This window comes from Meles meles, chromosome 19 (genome assembly GCF_922984935.1).
Source record: "Meles meles chromosome 19, mMelMel3.1 paternal haplotype, whole genome shotgun sequence".
NCBI classification, from domain to species: Eukaryota; Metazoa; Chordata; class Mammalia; order Carnivora; family Mustelidae; genus Meles; species Meles meles.
In genome coordinates this window covers 3,254,568-3,272,119 of record NC_060084.1, presented here as the reverse complement: position 1 = coordinate 3,272,119, position 17,552 = coordinate 3,254,568, and the positions used below count along the sequence as shown (strand labels likewise).

Genomic DNA, 17,552 nt, shown 5'->3' with positions numbered 1-17,552 from the left:
TCCCTGCCACGGGAGACCCAGGGAGCCTCGGGGTGGGCGGCCGCCGCCCCGGGTTGCCCCCAGCTGGGGAAGAGGGAACTCCGTGGCCCCTCAGCTCCCTTCCGATGATGGATAAAGACATCCGCTCTTTCTCACACAGGCGACCAGAGCCGATAATTAGCTTTTAACCTGTCCCTGCCGTTAACTCGGAAAGGCCACCATTTGTTCCAGAGAGCTGCTGGAGTAGAAAGAACTAAGCATGGCCAATTTTGTTCAGGATGAATTAAGACTTGTAAATGTAGAATGAGTTCATCTATTTAATTAAGTAGCGGCAATGTGGATGTTAAATTACCTTTGCAGCAGACGTGCCAAAACAGCGTTATAAAAATACCTTCGGTGGCGCGGGGATTTGGGGAGGAGTGCGGCTGGCCCCCTCCCGCCTCCGAGCGGCCCGCGCCCTGGTGCCCTGACCCGCGCCTCACCTGCCCGCCCGGAGCCGTCGGAGTCCCTTCCAGCGGGCACGCTGTAGCCAGGACAGATGCGACGGATGCGCTTCTTGGGAGGAGCTGTCCGCCTCCCCCTGCAGGGCCCCCGGCCTCTACGCCACGCGTGTGCTGCAGCACGTGGGTGGCCGTGGCGGAGGCCGGCCCCACCGGCTGATGGTCTCGGGGAAGTGCTGCCCCTGTCGTGGGGAGGGCAGCAGAAAGGAGCCATCGGAAGGGAGCCCGGCCAGAGAGTCAGGACCCTCCATGGGGGACGGAGGGAGGAGCCGGCTTCGGGCGCTTAGGTGGCTGGGGGGGAGGACCAGGGCCGCCGTGTCTCAGCAGCACTGGCTATCAGAGACCAGGGTCACTCTATGCTGGGGAGCTCAGACGTGCTCCGGGAGGTGGTTCTTGCACCCCTAAATCGAGCTGCCCTGTGGAGGGATCGTGGCAACAGTGCACCGGCCCTGGGTGGGGAGGGGTGGAGAGCTTCGAGTGACCGGGTGCGGGCCCAGAGAATCTGGAGGACAGCAGCCGGCCCTGCCCTCCAGGATGGCCGCAGAAGGCTGCACACACGCCCCTGAGCACAGGTGGGAGGGACAGTGGAAGGAGAGATTAATGGAGATGGGGAGCGGGGACAGTCAGGGGCGTTTCTTAAAGTAGGAGATTTCCTGCCTGGGTTTTGAAGGATGACTAGGAGTTCAGCTGCTAGACGGGGAGATGAAGGGCGTTCTGAGAACAGAGAGACAAGCTGGTGCTGAGCAGATGGTAGGCAGGGAGGGAGATGATTGGGGGTGTGGCTGGAGAGACAGGGAGCTGAGGGGCCTTGAACATTGTGCTAAGCAGCTCGCGGGGCCCCTGAAGGCTGTGGGGAAACATTTATCCATTTACTGCTGCGCTAACCGGGGCACACAGCCACTGGGGAGCCACCCACAAACCCCCTGCCCTCAGAGAGCTTAGAATCAGACCGAGGCCACAGGTAAGAAACCAAAAAAAAGGTAAGTAAGCACTAGGTTTGATGGTGCAAAGTGGTGTGGAGACAGTGTGCCAGGCTGGGGGCATGGAAGCAGCAGGGCAGAGGATGCCGGCTTTTTATGGGGTGCTCAGGGAGGCCTTTCCCACACTCTTCAGCAGAGCCCAGGAGGAGCGAAGAGTGATGGAGAGGCTTGTTTGCCGCAGGCAGCCCCAACGTGTGCCTGGTCTTCCAGAGAGATCGTTAACAGAGCCCCTTCGCGGTGCTGTGGGTGTCTGGGAGAGATGAGATGGGTTACACGGAGGGAAGGCCAAGGGCCAAGGCCCTGAAGCAGGAGTGAGAGCCAGGAGGCCACTGAGGGGTAGAGAGATGAGCAGAGGATAGCACAAGGGCGCAGAGAGTGTTGTGATGGCTTGTGTCTCACTCAGAGTGAGACGGGAGCCACGGATGACTCTGTGCAGTGGCATCCGACTTTAGTGTAACAGGCCTCCTCCGGCTGCTGTACCAAGGATAGACTGCAGGGGGCGCAGGGGGCAGCGGCGGCCAGGGAGAAGGTACTGCACTAGTCCAGTCCTAGTCCAGGCAGAGTGAGGTCTCTTGATGAGAGGGAGTCCTACTCCACGTTTGAAAGAAGCTGACGGGCATTGGATCGTGTTGGGGTGTGAGAGCAAAGGGGATGGGGCTGTTGGAAGATTTGCAGCAGAAAAGCAACGTGAGCCAGTGTGCGTGGGCGGCTCAGTGGCAGGTGGGTAGGGAGTCACGGAAGAGCAGCCCATCCTCCTGGTTGGGGCTGGTGGAAGACCTAGGATGGCCCAGTATCTGGCCTGCAGCTATGTTTTACTTGCTTCCCACGCAGTGTCTTATTTATTTTTGAAAATGTATTGCCAATACTTAAAAAAAAAAACGGGAAATTTTTTTAACCCCAGATTTTTAGCTTCTCTTTAAAAAGCCTGAAGCTCTCTTTACGCTGGGTCTGCATGCCAGCTTGGGCACCTGTTGGTGGGAACTGCCCCTGCTTGTGCTGGGAGGGGCATGTGTCCTTCTGTTTCCTCTAGACACCAGTGCCCTGAATGCAGGATACTATAGGCTTCAGCCTGCGGGTCCTCCCCTTGGCCCAACCCCTTGTGCAGTGCACAACCTGCCCACATGTATCTGGCCCGTCTGCCCCAACTGGAACCTGCTCTTCAAGTCTAGTAGGAAATGAGAGGCTTGTCAGGAAATCTCTGCGAGTTGTGCCTGCCCGCCTGTCACCCCTGGCCCCCCAGTTTCCAGCTCCGCTGTCTGCCTGGGCTCCTTGAAGCCTTGGGAACCATTAAAAGGCTCCGAACGATATTGATCAATCTCTCTAAAATGGATTATCCCGTTTGCCTCCCAGCCTGACTGGATGCCCTGGGTAAGATCAGAAAGGAATTATGTTAGCCGGAGGCAGAGGGAGCAGGGGTGAGAATGTATCTTTTCCCCGTGATGCAATCTTATCAGAGCTGAACTTTACTCTCCATCTTGGGATATAGGATACTTTGGGGATGTCGGAAAGAAATAATCATCTTACGATTTGCAGCCTGCTCGACACTGAGCCAGCTGGGAGAGATGGTGGGGGCCGGGGAGGCTGCCGCGAGGACCATTTTTCGTTGGAACTATTCCCTAGAGAAATCAAGCCCTCTTAGAGATCCCTCTGGGGCCTCAGTCTTGGGTGATGTGCCCGCGACCCGCTCTGCGAGGATTATAGCCCCGTGTTGTGGGCCCAGGGGACAGGCTCGTTCATTAAAATTTGAAACACAAATGGAAAATTGCTACCTGAAGCCTCAGCGAGCAGCCAGCCCACGGATCTGAGTTCCCGCTAATGGATCGAACATGGAGGAAACAATTACAGACCCCAGCACGGCCATTCCTTTGGAGATAGGGGGGTCTAACTAGGGAGAGAAAATCCAGACGCCTCAGAGGCAGGGAGAAGGTTTGAGGTCCAAGCAGGGATGATGATTTTCCTGTCCTCTGTCCCAGGCTGAGACCCCAGCCCGCCACACTGTCTGTGGGGCATGAACCATCGCTGGGCACTGTGGTCTTTGTCAGACCCCCACACAGCCGTACTCCTGGAACACTCTGGCCTCTGGCTAGAGGGTTTAGTTGCCTGGAGCGAGAACTTGGGTTCCGGGGGTTTTATTTGGGAGGTGATCCTGGGAGAGGCGGTTGAGGAGAGAAAATGGGAGAAGGAGGAGCTCATGGAGCGGGCGTCCCTGACCCTGCTGTGGGCGGCCGGAGCTTGGCCTTGCTGGGAACCCCTGACAGGTGGTGGGGACACTCTCCGTTGTCCTCGCGGTCCTGGGGGCAGAGCGCATCAGGTGCGCCGTACGCTGCCTCGCTGCAGGGGTGAGTCGTCCAGGGGCTGCTGGTGGGGAGCTCTGATGCTTCAGCAACTGTGTCTGTCTCTTGCCTGCTCCTGAGGGGGGTGGGAGGCCCCTGCCTGGATGCACAGGTGAGCGCAGACTGTTGGATCCCTGCCAGCGGGAGATCAGAGCGCTCAGGGCAGAGCGGGACGGCTGAGGCCTTTGCAAGGGTTCCGGTGGGAGAGAGGGAGGACCTCTGCTAAAAGACCCATTCTGGGTGGGCTCCAACCCCCCCAGGACCCGAGGGCTGCTGGGCGGGAGAAAGCCCTGAACGTGAGGACAGGGCTTCTGCCGTCTCCAGCAGAAGGCCCCGGGCGCTGTGTCCCCACCTGCCCAGCCGCCCTCCCGCCGCCCCTCACAGCCCTGCTGGGACGTCTTTCGTGTGCACTTGTGTTTATTCGGCCAAGGGCTGGGTCAGGGACTTGGAGTCCGAGCGGTTGTAAAGAAATGGGGATGGGGGGCTCCCTTGTCCCCCCCCCCCACCCGCCCCAGGATGAACCGGATGGCCCTGGGTCCTGAGACAATGGGCCAGGGAGGGGGCAGGTGCTAGGCCCAGGGCAGGAAAAGGACGACTTAAGGATAAACACAGATCCGCCCGTGGACGTGAACTTGGGCTGCAGCGAGGTTGGCAGACTCCGACGTGGAACCCAGGGGAGACGTGGCCAGAGTGGGGATGGGCAGGGGCCGGAGGTGGTGTCCAGAGAAAGGGACAGCCAGTGGGGAGCCCCCGTTCGCTCTGAAGGCCTTCTGTGCTCGTTCTTCCTTCCTGCAACTACCCCACAGGGCGAGCCGCCCTCGCTTTACGTGTGGGGATACCGAGGCACGGAGGAATGTGCCCAAGGCCACACAGCTAAACAGTGGTGGAGCAGGATTTGAACCCGGTGCTCTTGCTCTGACCCCTCATTAATAACCACTGCCCCCCAACTTGGAAGCTGGGCTCCCCGCACCCCCGTGTTCACTGTCTGGGACTGCCCCCTCCCCAGCTCTGTTTCCAGCTGTGACCTTAGGCAGAGGCTGAGCCCCCCCTCCCCCCTACCCCCCCCCCCCCCCCCCCCCCCGGCGGAGGGGAGGGGTAGGATACAACCGTCCCTCTGGTCTGGGACTCTGCACTCCCTTGAGAATTCTGCTGCACCTGCCCCTCCCCCCCCTTAATATTTGGCTGGAGGAGGCGGAGGGGCACATCTATTCTCTTCCGTGTGACAGGGAGAGAGATATGTGTGGCACAGGGCTGGTCTCCCCTGCAAGTCGTGCACCCGTGGCCTTGAGGTTTGCGGTTATCATCAACAGACTTCAGGGGCTGGTGATTTCCCCCGGAACGTTCTCCATGTGCCCCGAAACAGGCCCTCACACAGCCCACCTTGACCCCTGTCCTCCAAAAGCAGGGGACACAGCAATGCAAGAATATACCAGAACTCTTTTTCTAATTTTTTAAGAAGATTTTACTTATTTATGGAGAGAGAGAGAGAGCACACAAAGGGAGAGAGAGAGCGAGAAGCAGGTGCTCTGCTGAGCAGGGAGCCCGATGCAGGACTCGATTCCAGGACCCTGGGATCACGACTGGAGCCAAAGGCAGACACTTAACGACTGAGCCACCCAGGCGCCCCACGGTCCAGCCATCGGAAGAGCTCTGCTCACTGGCTTCTGACACAGGTGTCCATCTGCGGACCCGCCACCCCAGCCCTCAGTCAGCATGCTGCTGTCATTCTGGAAGGTTCCTTCCATGTCTTCACCCCGACGATGGTTTTCGTTCACTCTGCGTTAGGCGTCAAATGGTGGTAAATTACACAAAGCAAAAGTTTGCATCTTAACCATTTCTAAGTGTTCAGTTCAAGGGCACGGAGTACATTTTCGGTGTGGCGCTGCTGTGGTCACCTTCCCCCTTCCAGAACGTTTCCGTGGTCCCACACCAGAACTCCGTCCACAGCGGTTCCCCGCCAGCTGCTCTGTCTATGCACGTCCGGTCGCTGTAGTATGTCCTGTGAGTGGACCCTACAGGGCTTGTCCTTTTGGGATTGGCCTCCTCTGCGGAGCAGAACGTCGGTGGGGCGGGGGGTGGCCCCACGTGTCCCGCGTCCCTGCCTCCGTGCTGCACACCACACTCCAGACGCTGTGGGTCGTGCTGCGGCGAGCCTGCACGGGTTACATTTCTCCTGGGTGTCTCTGGGGTTGGGGGGTCCCACTGGATTGGGGAGTTCATGTGCACGGAGCTGTGGGCCCTTCCGTCTGCTCGCCTCCATTCCACCTGCCCTCTGAGATGCCTGTCCAGGTCGCCGTGTGTGTCTGTCCGTTGCTCTCTTGGTTGCCGCTTGATGTTCCTCTGTGGGATTCAGCATGGGGGTGGGCGGTTCTCTGGCTGAGGGACAGCCACTCGGGGGTGTCTGGGAGTGAGGAGTCAGGGATGCCGCATTTGTGTCTCAGAGCGGGCCTGTGCCCGGCCTGGCCTGCCCCTCGGCACTGGGAGCTGGTCCGGGGCTCAGGGCTGGGGGCTGATGGACAGGAGATGCTGCCTGGCCCCAGGGGCTCCAGCCCTGAGACCACCCACTGAGTCTGCCCTGAGGGCCCTGGGGGGAGGGGGACCACACTCCTGTCTTCACCCCCTCCCACCTGGGGCCCCAGCAAGGTCATCTGGAGGACCTCCATCCTGCCCTGGGGGCTTCCTGCTCCCTCCGCTGAGGCTGGGGTTGTGGGGGCGTGGAATGATCCTGTGGAAGCCCCAGGCCCATCCCTCCGGTAATGGGGACGCAGTCTAGGCCCAGGAAGGAAAGTGGCAGAGGGTAAAGGTTGGCTGCCTTATCTGGCCTCCCTGGAGGGAAGAATAAAAAAAAACAAAGCCGCCCACAGCCCTCTGGGCCTGACGGTTTGCTGATAAGAGGAAGGCTGGCTGGTGGTTTGGGATGAGGCCCTCAAAGCAGAAGTGGGTGGGCCCCTTGCTAATCTGGAGATGCATGTGGCCCAGACCCCAGCACCGGGGTCGGGCCACACCGGATCAGCCCCTCACCCAGATTCCCCTGGGGTCAGTATGTTCTCCCCTAACCCAGCTCCGCTTGGAGGTTGTGCCTGGAGGATCAGCTTTCCAGATACCCTCAGATGTGGCCTCTGGGCCCAACCCTGTCTCCCCTTCATGTGGTCTTCTGATATGCATGCACTGAGCGCCTGCTGTATACAGGCCCCAGGCCTGGGCTTTGGGATTCCTAATCGATTCGCTGTCTGAGAGTGGAGACCCCAAGGTTCCATAAAAGGGAAGTCAGGGATGACATGGAGAGGACATCTACGGGAGAAGTGTCCCAAGGAGGGAGGCCTGGCAAGGTCCTGAGGCGTAGCAGGGCAGGTCAGCTCAGCAGCCAAGCTTCTGCAGGTTTGACTAAAGGCCAGAAGTTCTGGGTTCTCTGTGGGGCCTCGCGGGCTTGTTTCCTCTAGGAAAGTGACCGGATGCTCAGGTTTGGATCAGGGCTTCTTTGGAAAAGGAGAAGTAGGGCCACTCTTGGTTGTGTACAGAGCGTGGAAGAGGCGGGGGCCCTTCGGCAAGCCAAGGCCAGACAGGGAGGGTCTCCAAGGCGTCTGCCTCCACGATCCCCCCCTTCAGTACTGACTGCAGCTGTAGGCAGGGACCCATCTGTGACACAGGGACATTAGCCAAACGTCTCAGGTAGTAGAATGGGCAAGCCTCCCTGGGGGCCCAGAAGGTTCTGCACTTTCCAGGTCATAGGTCTTTGATCCACACTCACTGCTGGGAGGAATCTGAGGTACAGAAAGGTCACAGGCCACGGGTGGTAGGTGGGTTGGAACACAGCCTGTCCAGGCCCTGGGCTCTCACCCCCCAGGGTGGCGGGAGTGGGGGGCGCTGCCTGGGCAGGAATGGCTGCCTGGCCTGTTCCCTGCATCCAGGACATGACCCGCTGGGGAAAGCAGGGCAGGAGTGCAAGGGTGGGGAGGGGAGGGCCTTCAAGGAGAGGCAGACCTAGCCGGGACCTGCTCATTTGCCCCCAAAGGGGAAGGCTCTAGAAACTTGACTCCTGGCATGGCCCTGGGGCTGGCGAGGGACAAGGGACGGATTGCAGGGTGCGTGGGACACGCTGCAGGGGTTTGGAGGAGGGAGAGGCAGAAGGTCTGAGGCAGCGAGCTGGACAGGTGGGGCCAGGCACCTGCCCGGGAGGTCCACAAGGTGGGTGGGGAGGAAGGGAGGCCATGAAACGCAAGCCGTCCCTTTGGTGGTTCATCAGGCGCTCTAGGCCACGTTTGACCGGGAGGCCGGCGACCACCACAGGGCCTGAGACTGCTGCAGGGTTTCAAGCTCCTGCTGCCCCAAAGACAGCAGAAAATCCAGGTCTGGCCGCTGTAAAGAGGAGTCGATCTTGATTTTGATTTTCAGGGGCATCTGCTTGGGCAGGGGGAGCAGGAAGAGGGTCAGACAGAGGAGCAAGGCTCCACTCCCGGGAGCTCAGTGATTCTTGGCACCAACTCAAGCTTTTAAAAATTCAAAGGCTAAAGGAGGAGACCCAGGGCTGCGCAGCCAGAATGACTTGGTGGTCACCCTTGCTGCCTGCGGCTGCCCAGGGACCAAGCAGTTCCGGGCGGAACTGCAGCCTTCCAGCTCCAGCTCCCACGGAGCAGGGCCCCACACTCCTCGGAAGCTTCCGGAACCCCAGTCCCAATCCAGGTTAGAGGTAAGCCCCTGTCCTGAGGCCGTGTCCTCTCTCGCTTTGTATCCACTTGCTTATTCAGGACCGAGACCCGACTATGTGCCGGGCACTTTGCTCGGTGCCGTTGACCTGGGGGTGAAGAAGCCTGGTCAAGTCCCAGAGAGAGACAAGATGACAAAAAACATTAGGTGTAAATTCAGGGATGACGTGCTGCTGAAACCTCACAGAAGAGTGAGGGGATGGGGCAACGGGGGTGAGGCTATGAAGCTCCTTTTGAGAGGGCAGAGCCCCAGAGCAGACCTGAGCAGAGGGAAGGAGGGAGGGAGGCTTGTGGATGGCTGGGGGAAGAGCGTCCCAGACAGAGGGCACAGCCGGTGCAAAGGTCCTGAGGCCAGAAGGGGGTTGGGAGACTGGTGCTGCCAGAGTAGAGGTAAGGCAGGGCCAGGGTTGTGTCTTCTAAGTCTTACAGGGACCATGGAACCAGCATCCCAGGCTTGAGGCTGATTCCTGTCTGGGCAGAATTTCCCAGTGGTCACCTGTCTGCCTCCCTCAGTCGTGGCTGGAGGAGGAAGAAAAAAGGCACGATGGCCATTCCGACCCATCGCTCATCTACCCTGAAGCCACCTGTGGTCCCCCCGGCTGGCCCATCAGCAATGGGTTTTTAATTATCTAAATATTGCCTCTGCCCTTTGCGTCCAGCCGGGACTGCTGTGCTCTGCAAAAGGCAAATCGCTTTCAGCAGCTCTACTTGGGGGCGCGGGAAGCTTCTCTCCCTTGTCTGATTACAGCACGTATAATCTGCTCGGTGTTATTGTTCGGAAACAATACGGCGACGTGGCAGGGAGTTCAGAAAGTGGATGTGGCAGGAAGGGGGGCAGAGCTGCCCACCATCGCTAATAGCCACGCATCCCCTGGCATCCCTGGCCCCGTCCCGGGCCACACGTGTCCTTTGTTGTTGAGCTGTGCGTGTGCCTTGTGTGGGGGCAGCGGGCGGCAGGGAGGCTCGGCAGGGGCCTGGGGTCTCAGCTAAAGGCATCTTGAGGGAGCCGACCCAGGAAGCGGGCAGGTGGTTTGATCTGGGGCTTTGCTACCCTTCTGAGGCCCCAGCGAGGCGGAGGCGGAGGAGGAAAGAACAGATGTGGAGGTTTTCAGGGACGAGATCCTCGGCAAGGCAGAGCCAGCTTGTGGGAAAGGGCAGGGGAGGCAGGCTCTCCTCCGACACTGCTGTCCACCTGACGCGAGATTCAGGCCACCTTTTCCTCCTTCCCGCACCCAGTCTCCCTCCTGCCCGCTCCCACCTGTCCTCTCCCAGCCCTGGCACCCCCCCCCCCGCCCCGCCCCAGGCAGCCAACAATGCAGTCCCGGGGGTCCGAGCCCCTGTGAGCCGGATGCTCCCGATGCCACGCTGCCCGCGGGGCCGCCGCCCTCCTTCCCCTTCCCCTCGCAGCCTTGCCCACTCCCGTAAGTGGCTTAATTAAGGAGCTGTGCAGTTTATTTATGTATGGACCTAGTCTAATTGGCGTGTTTGTCTTTCCTCATTATTCCCAGCTGGACAGAGCCGTTTGAACAACAAATGCAAAAAGCCTGGGTTTCTCCAACACAGTGTCTATTTTTGAAAGCCCGCTCGGTGCCCCCGCTATTAGCCGCGTGCACATGTTTGCCGGCTTCAGCCGCATGCCCGTAAGCACTTAATTGTGGGTGCAGTTAGTCAAGGCGGGCGGCTCTCTGCAGATTTCAGGGGTGAGGGGACCTAATTACACCTGCAATTGAGTGCCGCGGCCGGCACAAAAGATGCCTGTTCAGCTTAATTGCAGGCACCAAAATTGCCCCCACAGAAAGAATCCCCGGTCGATGCTTTGGGAGCCAAGGCCGTGAGTTGTAATAAAGAACGGATAACTCAGAATTATAGCGGTAGGGGGTGCTGGGTCGGGCCTGAAGGATTCGGCTGTTTGCAGCAGCCATTATACCTCTGGGCTGCTTTTTCCACTGTGGAGGCTGCTCTGTGGCTGGGTTTGTTTTATCACTGCCACCTGCCTTCACACACAGAAATGTCACCCAGAAGGGAAGCGGGGGTTAATCACCTCCTCCGCCTGTCGGCCGGTGGAACGTGTCACCAGGCTCACCTGGAACAGACAGTGGTGGCTGCTTCAAGCCCGGAGGGTCTCCCGTCCAGTGCGGGTGCCTGATGAGTCCGCAGCTGCCATCAGAGCTCCCACTGCGAGCCGGGCGTGGGTCTAGGCGAGGTGCGGGTGAGACGGCGGAGCCTTGGTGGGGGCGCTCCATGGTCTGGGGTGATGTTAGACCATGGTGCTTCTCTTGTTCCGGACTCTCCTTCTCCGCGGATCCCGTGAGGCTCGTCTGTTATTTCTCTGTCCCAGCAGCAGACCGACAGGTTTCTGCAACTGCAGCCTCTGGGGGACGGTGGACCTGCTTGTCTCGGCTGTTCTTGCTGCTGACTCGCAACCCGGAAGTGCGGATTTCTGGTGTGCCTCGTTGTCTTCCGCTGTGTGCTGGCCGTTATAGTTGAGAAAAAAAGAAAGAAAGAAATGCAGGTCTGATTTGAAGTCTGAGATGAAAGTGCTTTCCTTTAGGAGAAATTGTATTTGTCTCCAGCCGATGCCCAGAGACCCTACTGCGTCACGACTTCCTGAGTCAAGTTCAAGGTTTGAGGACCCCAGGACAGCGCAAGTCAGTGCATTCCGACAGCACTTCTGTACGGGGCCTGCCTGGCCAGCTTCCCCTTGGCTCTCACCCTGAGCGGGTTGTTCCCTGGGGTCCTGCCTTGTTAGGGGGAGGGTCTTCTGTTAGTGCTCCAACTTGTGCAGAGGCCCCAGGCTTTGCTTTCTGCCCCCTATTCTTTAAGGCCATAAAACCGGACCTTCAGACTTTGCAGGATTTTAGATGCCCTCGGAGCCAACATGGCCTCTGGAGCAACTCAGCTCCAGGTTCCGATTTCCCTGTCCCTCTGACCTGGTGATTCCTTACCGTCTTGCCAGCTGTTGGGTGCTTTTAAGAAACTGTGGGTCTATTTTTATGCAGCTTTTAGGGTTGATTTTGTGGGTCGTTATGAGAAACAGGAAGTCCAGGGCACTTCTCTAAGTCGGGTGGTTTGGGGGTGCCGTAGGGAGGGGGTGGGGACAGTGGACAGAGCCCCAGAGGGGTGTTCAGGGCTGTGCTCAGTGTGGAGCATGGCAGGGAGGGACAGATGTCCACACTGGTCAGGGGAAGAGCAGGCAGCCAAATCCAGTGTTTAGGAGGAGAGCAGTAGAGACTCTGAAGGACAGAGGACCCCCAGGGACCCTGTGAGGACCAAGAGCAGCAAAGGGGCAGCTTAGGTGGGGGTCTGCCGAGATTCAGCCGATGGGGAATCCTAGATCCCCAGCCAGGGGCCGCCCCAGGGCTTTCCTCTGTGGAGCCCAGCCAGGGCGAGAACCTAGGCCGTTGGCCGAAGCCGCAGAGCAGGCCCGTCTGGACACCGGGCTGCCACACAGGTGCAGTGTCTAACCACACTCCTGCTGCCCTCGCTCAGCTCTTGGGCTAAGTTAAAACCACTTCTGGAGTTGGGCTGGTGGGGAAGGGTCTCCCCCGTCCAGAAGGTGTCCCCTTTTCCCTGCCACTGCGTTCTCTTCTTCTGGGCTTCCCGGCCTGCAGTCAGAGGCCACAGCAGGGCCACTGGCATGGCACGGAGTGGGCCCGAGACCCTGTTTCTTTATCCCTTTGGATCAGGATACCGTCGTGCCTTGCCGCCTGTCATTTGTGTGACCTTGGGCCTGACCCTTCACTTTTCAAGCTCGGTTTCCCTCCGTAGAGGGGGCGACCATTCTCCCTCCCCGACGCCGAGGAGGAGCCGAACACGTGGGCTGGATGAGTCAGTGCTAACAGTTGTGAGGTTTGGGGACGTGGTGGCGAGACGTATGCCTGCCTCTGGGGCCGGCAAAGGCCTTATGGAGGGGTGCAGTCCCCAGAAGGGGGCCGGCTCAGAGTGTTACCAGGGCAGGCCTCTGTCCGGCTCCTCCGTGTCTGACCTCAGGGGAGGGATGGGGGAGACAGCTCTGCGTGTGCACGGGTTTGTGCGTGTCGGGATTTTCCAAGTCGGGGCTGGGACGTGGGGAGGGTGTGAACCCACACGCGATCAGCAGGCGAAGGAGGAGAGGCAAGTTGCAAGCAAGTCGCACCGGGCGGCCTTCTCTTTGGAAACCCGTTCCGTTTCTTAAATGTCAGAGTGAGCAGATGGTGTGTCTGAGTTTTATTAATCATGGGCTCATGGAGCTGGAAGGCCTGGGGGATCATTTAGTCCGCGCGTCCTACCGAGGAGGAGACTGAAGACCAGAGTAGGCCAGAGCCACCCTGCACCTGTGATGGGGGCTGAACTGTGCCGGGGCTGAGACCGCCCCCCCATGCCCCCACATGCCTCCCACTTTGTGGAACCAAACAGGTGTATGCTCCCCCCTGCCTCGGGAACAGCCATCCTACCTCCCAATTAAAAGCTGAAGCCAAGCCGCTTCTGGGATAATCCACCCCCACAAACCGGAAATCCTGCCTTTGGGACACATGGGTCAGGATGGCGCTTGCCAACCGAGAATGTTCCGGCCTTGGCGCACCGTGCAACGCCGCATGAGCTCATGTTGGCCGGGTGCGGGCGGGAGACACGGTCGCGAAGCCCGGAGGACCTGGTTTGTGGGGGGGGGTCCCTGCCGGGCCCACCTCTTTATCCCAATTTCTCTGAGCCACATAGCTCCTCCCAAGCCCAGCACTTGGCGGAGACTGTTCCCTTCCCCCCCAGTGGCAGCTGTTGAAACAGACTCTAACACGGGGCACCCGGAAGTTCATCTCATCACATGATGTTATGAAATTGAAACCACCATTTTGACCCAAGTGGGCAGAATAGCTCTTTGTCCTGCCTTTTCCCAACACATGCTACAGCTGTTCTAGTTAGTCATGAGGTGGCTCTAATGGGCCCACAGCTTGGTTCTGTGAAGAGAGTAGAGGTGGGGCTAAATCATACTAGAGTGTAAATGACTGATAGCAGATACCTTCTTTTTTTTCTCCCCGAGGAGGTGTTCCTTAGGTTGGAGAGAAGGAGGTCTGTGGAGGAAAGGGGGAAACACAGAAAGGCCCAAGGCACCAGGGTTGCCCACATAACCCATGGGTCCATTCACCCCCTTGTCTCTGTACAAGCCCTTGATCACTGGACTCCTTCCCTTCTGATCCTGTTTCCTGAGTCACAAGCTTGTCCCCACTTTGGAACCATTGCTTCTAAGCAGCACCAGAGAATCAGAGGCAGCTAGAAGACCCCATTCAGCCCCTCGAATTTTTTATACAGCAAAATTAGGGCCAAGAGAGGACCATTGTTTGTCCAAGGCTGACAGCAGAACTAAAAATCTCAGGTTGCTCATTATACTGGCTGGACCCTGAGGCTACATTGATGGCTGTCGGTTGGGGTAATTTTGTGTCCCTGTCCATCCCTCCTGGGAGAAATGTGTCCATTCTGGAGAGATTTTCACTGTCACAACTAGAGTGCGCTCCTGGCATCCGGTAGGTGGGGCCGGGGGTGCTGCCAGACATCCCAGAGGGCACAGCGCCGCCCGCAGCCAAGAATTCTCCAGCCCCCTCAGTGTGCCGGGGGTGGGGAGCCCCGTGCCACACCCATGCTTTGTGAACCCTCTGGCCAGAGGGGCTAGTCACGGGGAGGGTGTCTCATGCGGGACACGGCAGGAACCCCGCGGGCTCAGGCATGACCCACAGAGAGTGAATAAAGGACGGTCGGGCTGCTGGGGACAGTAGGACGGGTGCAGAGGAGGGACGTGGCTGGGCTGAGCCAGGATTTCTTCACGGGGGAAAGGCAGAGGGAGATGACAGGGCAGTGGGGTGTCCCCCTCCAGCGCCCAGTGAGGGCGTGCCTGGTGAGGGGGACAGCAGGCACGAAGCCGCCTTTTAAGACTCCCATCTTGTCGGCCAGAGGGCTGCATAGACCTGAAGCAGTCAGGCCCAGGGGTGGATGGGGAGAGCTGCGTGTTCTCCCCAGACGGGCAGTTAGTTGCCCCCTGCCAACTTCCCCAGCAGGAGGTAGTGGGACGGTGGCTCACCGATGCCTCTCGGCCTTGAACGGGCTCTGGTACGGAGAAAAAAGCCTTATTGCCTGGGGCCGGCCGCCCACGGGCTGTCGTGGGGTCCCCAGAAGGTGTCCATTGGGACTCGCGCCAGCATGCTCCCTCTCCCGGAGACCTCCCTCGGTGGCCAGGCCCGTGCTGGCTCTGCGGGAGGCAGAACGTTCACGACCAAAGCTGTCTTGGGCTGTGAACCGACGGCTTCCAGAAGTGGCCGGCCTGTTGCAGGCGCATGAAGACAGGCGGGCAGGGGCGGAGGTCGGGGGGGGGGGGGGACCTTTTCAGGGATGCGCTGTGTGGCCGCAGCAGCCCCAGACACGAGCTCTGGCTGATTTCTCTGGCATCCACACAGCCACGAGAAGGGTGGGCTTTGGCCCAATGGCTGCGTCCGGCTCCTCAACCCAGGATCTTAGAGCCCCCCAGTCCCGAGCTCCACCGCAGGCCCGAGCTGCAGGTCGGACGCCCAGGTCTGGGGGCAGACCACAGTGTGCGCGGGTCCTTGCCCTTCTGGCTTTTGGCTTGTTTTGCTTTTCATTAAACAAATGGGTATCTGGGCTCCAGCCTCTTTACCGGGTCCTACCAGAGGCTGACGCAGGGGGTTCCTCAGAGCAGTTTTTTAAAAACAAGGTCACTTTATATCTCTGGGCCTTAGTTTTCTCACCTGCAAAATGGAGGTAACGACAGATTTATTTTTGCCGCGGGGACGAAACACGGTCGTGCCCTTAAAGCATCCGGCTTCGCGCGAGGTATTGAGTGAACGTCTGTGCGGCGGGGGTGTCTCTTGGTCACATGCTAATAAGCTAACGTGAGCGGCCGTGACAAAGGGTCCCGGCGTCCCCGGGGCTCCTCACACTGGCAGCGACATGTCGCAACCCTCAAAGCGGAAGGAGATCATTCTCAAACACGTGTCCACGTTAACGTACAGTCGGTGGGAGGCCGCCTGCTCTTAACAACCCTTGCGGGGCGTGGGGGGCTCTGCGTCTCCCATCTGTGGGTTCAGGCTGGTCCTGGGAGCGCACGTCTGGTGGGCAGACACAGAAGGGGAACCTGGAGGCTCAGGTGGGAGGTTTCACGGGCCGGGCCTGGGACTGGTGGGTTATTCCCCCGCCACGTTCTCTCGGCCACCTCTGGGTCATCCAGCCCCATGCTTCTGCCCGCGAGCCTGAGCAGTCTAGACTGGGGCGTGAGCCCGGGGCGGGGAAGGGAAGCAGATTGGGTGGAAAGCTGGCCACCAGGGCTCCTGGTTGGTTATCGTTCCCCCAGGCCCCACAGGCCGCTGGGAAGCAGAAGGCCAGCTGAGCCCTCCTTGCTAGGTTCCTCTGGCAAGGCTGGTTGGCGGTCCCCCGCCCTTTCCGGGCAGATGGCCACACCCGCCGATCTCTTCCAGGCTGGCTGCCGCCCAAACCCCAGGTGGGGAATGTGGGTTCCCAGGGAGGAGAGCAGGGGGTGCACAGGCCACTTGAGAGCCTCCCCATCCCGGTGGGGTGTTGACTTCGGCCTCACGGAGGACGGGCGACTGTGCACACACCGCCCGCTGCCAGGGGCCCTGGACCCTTCATCCAGGCCCTTGCTGCAGACCTGTGGGAGACATGGACTCCGCTGGCCCAAGGCCCACGGCGCCCAGCCTCGGACAACACGCAGGGCCTCCCTGGGGTGACAGCACCGAGGGGACATTTGTTCTGCAGAAGCGACAGGACGGATTCGTTTCCCGTGGCTGCTGTAACAAATCGTCACAAACCGGGTGGCTTGAAACATCAGACACCTCCTTTTCTCCCCCTTCCGGAGGCCAGAAAGGCCACCACGATCCCACGAAAGGCTCGAGGGGAGGATCCTCCCTGCCTCCTCCGGCTCCTGGGGGCTCCAGGTGCTCCTGGGGACCGTGGTCCCATCTTCTGTCCGGCGTCTGCCTCTGTCCTCACATGGCCTCCTCCCTGTGTCTTCTCTGGTCTGCTCTTTTTATAAGGACACTTGTCATCAGATTTAGGGCCCACTCTGATAATCCAGGATGACCTCATCTCAAGATCCTTAATTACATCTGCACAGACTCCTTTCCCAAATAAGGTCACTGTCACGGCTTCTGGGTAGACGTGGATTTCGGTGGGACTCATTTAAACCACGACACTGCGGCAGGGGGAGGAGGCCCCGGGAGACCCACCTAAACACCCCCCCATCCCCCAAGACAGGATGGCACAGCCTGGATGGGGGGGCTTGCTGGAGCTGCCCGGTAGCAGGCAAGCAGAGGCGAGCACACAAAGCACGCAAAGATGGAAACCAGACCTGGGTTTGCAAATATCACCGTGAGGGGTGCCCGGACAGAGGTTCCCCTTTTCTTTTCCGACCTCTCAGACTTGCTTGTTGTTTTGAGACTTGGAACCGGTGACCTAAGGGCAGGAGCTGGACTGAGGGAGAAAGCAGGTGTAAGCTTCCTGCGTGCCCTTGGGCGAGTGACTTCACCTCTTCAGGCCTCGGGGTCCTCGGGTATGAAATGGGTTCATCTCAGTAGGTTGCCGGTCTGCCTCCCAGGGCGGAGGCAGGTTCCGGATAAGATAGCGCTCCTAGCCAAGCCCGCCACGGGGAGGACTGGGTGTGCTGAGCCCCGGTCGGTAGCCGGCCTGTCACACGGGGGTCACTACACCTCTGTTTGTGGAGTCCTTACCCTGTGCCAGGCTCCAGGCTGGTTCCACACCCGCCTCTCCCTGGAATGCAGGAGCGATTTCATCCCATTTCCCCGGTGTCGAGGCCAGGTCTCCAGATGGTGATGTCATGGCCTTGAGGGCCTGCGGTGGGCAGGGCCAGCGGAGACTGGAACTCTGGTAAGGTCCAGGTCCAACCTGGACTCTGGAACAAGTCTGGGTTCAGATCTCAGCCCTGCCACTTCCCCGACTGTGTGTCCCTGGGCGAGGCCCTTGACCTCTCTGTGCCTCATCTAGAAAATGAAACTCCTCATGGTGACCTTGAACAGCATTGTCATGAGGATCCATCAGTTCCCC

At 59.5% G+C, this 17,552-nt stretch overlaps 1 protein-coding gene and 1 long non-coding RNA gene across 4 annotated transcripts in view; one reads left to right on the top strand and one right to left on the bottom strand.

Moving 5' to 3' along the window:
* The window catches only part of GSE1 (Gse1 coiled-coil protein), a 387,465-nt gene that overhangs the window by 267,179 nt on the left and 102,734 nt on the right, over positions 1-17,552 (top strand). The gene's annotated exons all lie outside the window — the stretch shown is intronic.
* On the bottom strand, positions 5,310-17,305 carry LOC123930954. Its single transcript, XR_006816188.1, has 3 exons — positions 17,219-17,305; positions 10,579-10,958; positions 5,310-6,132 (listed from the first exon to the last, which is right to left on the bottom strand). It is a non-coding gene; the product is annotated as an uncharacterized LOC123930954 (long non-coding RNA).